A 6,597-nucleotide genomic window follows, 5' to 3' on the forward strand; every position below is an offset into this window, starting at 1 on the left:
CAACCTTCTCCGGCGATTACTATTCCCTTTTTCAGGTCAGATAATAGCAGTCCGGGTGTCGGAGATCGCACCAGGCCTAGTTCTTCGGGCTCTGCTAGCCTCAATCGAACTATTTTCATCGGGAGGATCGAGAAGACGCTCACTCGTCACATGGTGGAAAGTTTTTTCGGGAAAATTGGGGAAATTCAAGAGATCAAGTTCTGGTCTTCTTGAAGGTATTCTTTCGTTTCATATTCTAATGAGTCAGATGCTTCGAAAGCGGTTGCTACACTCAATGGTTCCAAGTTTTCGGTAAACCCATCTTTGTGGGTTGGCCATCTCGTCGGCCGACCAAGGTTTCTAACAAATGGGGTGCTCCGATTGTGAAGAAATTAAGGTGTATGATATCTCCCAACTGCCTCATTTCGGATCGGCTTGATTTGTCGGTTTTATTGCTTGATGCGCGTCCGATGGTGGAGACGAAAATTTCCAGTTTTTTGGTCTCGTGCAACGCTCGTGTTTCTCATATTAGCAATTATGGTCCTTTCGGATGCGTTTGTGTTTGTGACAATTTAGTTAGTTTTAACAATATGGTCAATGCGGGTTCTCACGATTTTGTCTTGATTTCCCCTTTTTCGGATCTCGCTAAGTCTTTTCAACGGTTTGCTTGGCTTAAAATCACTGGGGTACCGGCTTTGTGCGTCTCGAAAGAAAGTGCGACGAAGATTGGATCTCTATTTGGTGAGGTCTTAGATGTTGCGGTTTCAACAACTTCCTTGGGAAGTTTGAACTCTCTTTTCGTGTTCATCAAGTCTGTAAATCCGAAGCATATCCATGACACCGTGGTTGCGGACGTGGCTTCCTCGGTGTCGGAGAGTTTCATTTGTAACGTTTGGGTGTCCGAAATATCGGATTTAACTTGTTTAAATCGGGTGTTAAATGGGTCATTTGATCAACGATTTATGGAGTCTACCAATCGGTTTGTGCTTTCTAGTAAGCCGGTTGAGAAGGGTACTGTATTGTCAAGTACATGTACAAGATGTGTTTCTGTTGATAGTCAGTTGGATGGTCTTGGTCAGGGCTTGGCTGATACTGGTGTGGATCCTTCTGTAAATGCGGTTGGTGTGGAAACGCAGTTCAAGGATCGGTGTTCGATTGGTTTAGGTTCCGGTTCACATGGATCATTGGCTGCTACACCTACTTCCATCGAGGGGTCAAAGAAATACACGAGGAGGTCAAGGTCTAGGAAGGGAGCTGATGTCGTTGGTGTGTGTATTGAAAATGTTGTTGTGGATTCGACTATTTCCGGTGATTTGGTTGATGTTTCTTCGGTTGCTATTCCTTCAGAATCGGCGATTAATGCTCCTGATTTCTTTGAGGGTCTTTCTGACATGATTAGGGATGAAGAGGTGCTAGAAAAATCATTTGTCGGTGGTAACGAGCCTTTGCATCAGGAAGATGATGAGATTGGAGTGTCTGACAATACTGGTACCGAATTATTTGAGGAGGATCGAAATATTGGTTTTTTTTATAGAGTTTTGAAAAGTTATGAGAAGGAAGACCCACTTACTATCCCGGTACCGGGTGTGAGGATTGGTGTCAGGGCGTCAAAGGTTTCTTCTTATGCTATCGAGAATTGGGGGGGGGGGGGGCAAGAAGCTTAATCGTTTGAAGGTTAACGGCACCAATTTTTAAGACTCGAAAAAGCAAAGGTAAAGGTATAAAGGTAGACGGGTAATTTTAGCGTCGCTTGGTTTGTTCTGTGTTCTTAGGTATGATGTTGTTTTTAGCTTTCGATTTGGTTGTTGATTTCCCGAGCTCGTGTGTTTTGTTCTTTCGATTTTCCAAGGCTCGTGTTAAGTTAGTTTGGCTCTTTGATTAGCTTTAGGGTTTGTTTACTGTTCCTGAGCCTTGGGTTGTGTTTGGATCGATTGTATTTTGTTAGTCTTTATCATCGATTGATGAAAAGGCTTCGTTTAATGTTAGCGTTATTTTAGGGGGAAAAAAAACTACCTTGCTACAACCCTCAATCCTTTTCTCTCACAAAATTTTGTTGCAGTCATTTTTTTCTGCTCCAATCATGTCCTTTTGTTTCTCCTTGCTTCTTCGGCATCTTGCCGTTGGCCCGACCTTCATTTCTCCTTGCTTCTTGGTTGGTTTCGGTGATCTCCTTCTTACCTTTCTCCCACCGTGGTGAACTCAAACATCTTGGATCTGACCGGATGTGGGCTCTCCGTCACCGGAACTTATGTGTCGACGTTTTCTCGGCCTTTCGTGTGCTGGTGTTGCTCCTCTCCTGCCGGATCTAAGGTTTGTTTCGGTTTTCTTGCGAGGTTGAGTTTCGTCGGATTTTGGTTTTCACTGCCGGAGTTCTTTTGCTCCGATCTGGGATGTTTGTGAGCTAGGCGACGAGTTCCTTCTTGGAATTCTGGTTTTCACAGGTAGCCTGGATCTGGGTTTTTTGGTTAGATCTCCTTTCAGGTGACTCGGTTGAGGTGGTGTTCGCTGTTTTCCTTTTCTGGCCGGATGTTCTTTACTGGCGGTTTATGCATTTGGTGTTTATTTAAGTTTACTTTTAGTGCAGTCGATATTTAAGTTTTCGTTAGTTATAGCCTTGGTTTTACTTTGTATTACTAGATTAAACGAGTTTGTTCACCTTTGTTAGTGATCAGTTTGATTTGGTTTGTTTAGTTAGACCGGGCTAGTTGGTTTCTTTTGTATCGATTATACTTGTTGATCTTCGGATCCGTTATAATGTTATCGTTTTTTTGCCAAATAAAAAAAATAATCCTTCCAAAGGCAACTTGCAAATAATAAGTGAAAGTAAATGGATACAAATACAAATCTATCTATACATTATATAAAGCGCGTACTATTATTGTTAACATGTTAATCTCTCATTTATTTTTGTCACGTGTCATTCTATCGTTCTTATCATCTATTTAATTGATTTTTCTCAAAAAAAATAAAGTATTCGCATTCTAAATAAAATACAATTACTTTAAATATTAAATTTAATATGGAAAGAATCAATTCATATATATTACTCCGTAAACATAATTTCATTAATATAACATAATTTGATTAATATATTCGAGTATAATTTCATGAATAAATATAGTTAGATTCTTAAGTTTCAAATTTCGTTTGATCGTGCAGTTTCATTTATAGCATAAGTTTGTAAGACATTAACTCATATGTCCCCCAATTGTACCATCTTTAAGTAGGGATGAGCAAAAATCCCGAAATACCGAAATCGTACAGATACCGTACCAGTACCAGTACTGAAATACCGTACCGATGGTATTCGGTATCGGTATCGGTTCTTGATTTGAGATGATTTCGGTATCGGGACCATTTGGTACGGTACCGGTACGGTATCGGTACCATTCGGTATCCGTACCTATGCAAATCACTTCATACAACTTTCACACTACCTTTCTATTTCTCAAAATGTCATGAGACCCTTGTCAAAAGATATATTTGTAAATATAATTCAAAAAGTATATCAATATTAGTTGTATGACAAAATTAGTTGTGTTAAATTGATAAAGAAAAGTTATAAAAAAAAATACGTATATTCGGAAAAAACGGGTATAATACTGAAAATACCGGTACCGAACCGGTACCGATTTCGGTATTCGGTACGGTATTCAGTTCTCAATTTTCCTTACTTTCGATATCGGAATTTTCAGTATCGGTACGGTACGGTACAGTACCTGTACCGATCTCATCCCTACTTTTAAGTAATAAAAATAATTTTGTTTTAAAAAAATATATATGACTTAAACAAAACATATTAAGCATTATTTGATTATGATTTGGTCAATTATACCATCTTTTAAGTAATAAAAATAATTTTGTCTTCCCTAAAAAAAACGAAGTAATCATAACCTAAACAAAACAAAACATAATAAGCATTATTTGATTATGATGTAGTATTTGATACTCCACAAACATTATTTAAAGGATACACACAATAATATAAATAGTCTGGTATTTGAATGTAATAGTATATTATGTAAGTTTGATTTTAATAGTTGTATATTAACTTTCTAAAGTAACTGTATAACATATATTGTAATTGTATGCAATATACCAAGTTCAGTTTTCTGAAAGAATGTTACAATATAAAAAAAAATTGTAGACGTTAAATTGCTTACACCACGGACTCTTAAATTCAAAAGAAGTTTTAAAATTTGTCATCACCACGGGCTCTTAAACTCAAAAGAATAACTGTTAGAATAAAATCAATTATTTCTGTACGATTATTTTACTCACCGTGCAACGCACGGGTTCTAAAACCTAGTATACATTATATGATAAATATACTAAAGCCATTTGCGTCCAGAAACAATGAAGGTTACTTAATGACCAAAATAGAACACAAATCCAGTTTTCTAAGTTTTATGTACACTAGTGGACATATAAGACAAATGATAGATTAAGAATTTAAGATGAATGATACACTACTTGGGCGGCTTTATAAGACTTTTAGACTTAAGTCAGTAAGTGTTTGTCAAGACCTAATTTCCATTTTCTTTTACCACTTTTTTACGCTAATAAGAACTTCCATAGTCAAAATCGAATGTGTATTTTGTAGCAACAGTAATGAGTAAAGCAGTACAGCATTCTACAATAAGCCAAAGAATAAATTTGCTCAAAAGTCGAAAGACAGCATGATGATCTACTTTCCCTTAATAAAACTCATTATCAAGTCTTTTTTTTGACAGCGGTTGGGATCACCCGAGGGAAACTAAACCACCCGTTGCGATCATCTCCCATTTCAATTATATCGTTGGACCATTATCAATTCAATTTCAGTTTTATGTGATATGCCTGAATAACTTGCAACAACTTAAAATTTTTTCTAATAACCCTCTTTAAATTCTTCAAATAGCTCATTTCAAATGGAAAAATCCTTCTTATTTCCTAACATAAATTGAATCTCATATCTCTGCATATTTCCAAACCTAGCCTTCTGAGTTTCTAGTTTTGAAACCCTAAAATCTTCCGGCTTCGATTTTCACTATTAGATATAGCTCCTGAAATATCCGGTACCAAAATATCAACAAATTCTGTTGGAGTATGATACAAATTCAAAGCGAGCGGAAGCATTTTTTAAAACTTTACAAAATCATACTCTTCCACGGATCATTGTACAAAACTTTAGCAAACAAAACAAAATTAACGAAATTAAACAAGAGAAGATTAGAATACAACCTTTGCAGCCTTTTGAAGATCGAATCTGAAAAAACCCAAAGAAGAGTTCCTCTAAACGGTAGACACCCAAAGTTCCAACCTTGTTTCAATCTATACCTTCTACTTAACAGATCTTTTCTTTTTCCTTATTTCCACCAAAACCGAACCCAATTATAGATCTCAAGTATTTTGGTTAAAAGAGAAAGAGAAATATCATTTTGTATGTGTGTTTTTGTATCTCAAGTTTCTATATCTTTTCAATACTAAGATTTGGTATTATATAGAATTAAAATTGATACAATAATACATATAATACAAATATAAAGATTTTGAAAGATTTTGAAAGATTTGCAAAATCAAATCTTTATATAAAATAAGATTTACAACTCAAATCAAATCTTATTTATATCAAATCAAATCTTATATATTATATAAAATATGATTATAGTACAAATCTTTATATAAAATAAGATTTATAAATCAAATCAAATCTTATTTATATCAAATCAAATCTTATATATTATATAAAATATGATTTGCAAAATCTAATCAAATCTCTACATATTTAGATTTGTAAGTATATGTACACACATAAAAAAAAACTTACTTAATTTATTAAACCATTAACTAATGATTAATAAATTAATTTCCGATTAGAAGGTATATCAAACAATTTACGATTGGCCTTTGTGTGTGACCGAATAGGATAAATGGACTTTTATTATTTAATGTCATGGGCATATCTTCGGAATATATGTACCACGGTCAAACCACGGTCGAACCATAGCCAACCCGAGAACATATTTCCAACAGACTCCCACTTGCACTGACATTAATAATATTGGCTAGTCTTAAAGACACACCATGTGTAACAACTAGTCTGCTACGTTACACTCCTATATTTTTATTTATATCAATCATCCTTTTGTTCTAGATATCTTTATGAACGTGTGACATGGTTAAGTGTCAATCATCATCGTTCAAGATTATATTTCCCGATAGAGATTTGTGGTGATCAAATAGACTGCTATTGCATCAATTCAGTCGTAGCATGACCATGCATTTAATGCAGCACAAATCAACGAGGGGCCCAGAGATATCGCTTCAACTTGCTATGAGAAGAAGGAACAAATTGCTTCAACTGTATAGACATCCACCACATCCCATATTGTACCTGATCTGCACCCTTATGACTGGCATTTACGCACAGCGTTAAATACAGGTCAAAGTAGAATATAGTTTGTGTCAGGATTCCTCATACATATCCACTTTAGGATAAATGATATTGCCATCTTAGAGCTTACTTGTGACTTATGTAACAACCCAAACCAACTCGCGAACAAACCACGTGAAAATACAAAATAAAAAAAAATTTGCTGCACAGTGAACTGGCGCGGCGCGCCAGGATGACCGCGC

The sequence above is a fragment of the Rutidosis leptorrhynchoides genome, chromosome 2, assembly GCF_046630445.1.
Source record: "Rutidosis leptorrhynchoides isolate AG116_Rl617_1_P2 chromosome 2, CSIRO_AGI_Rlap_v1, whole genome shotgun sequence".
Taxonomy (NCBI): Eukaryota; Viridiplantae; Streptophyta; class Magnoliopsida; order Asterales; family Asteraceae; genus Rutidosis; species Rutidosis leptorrhynchoides.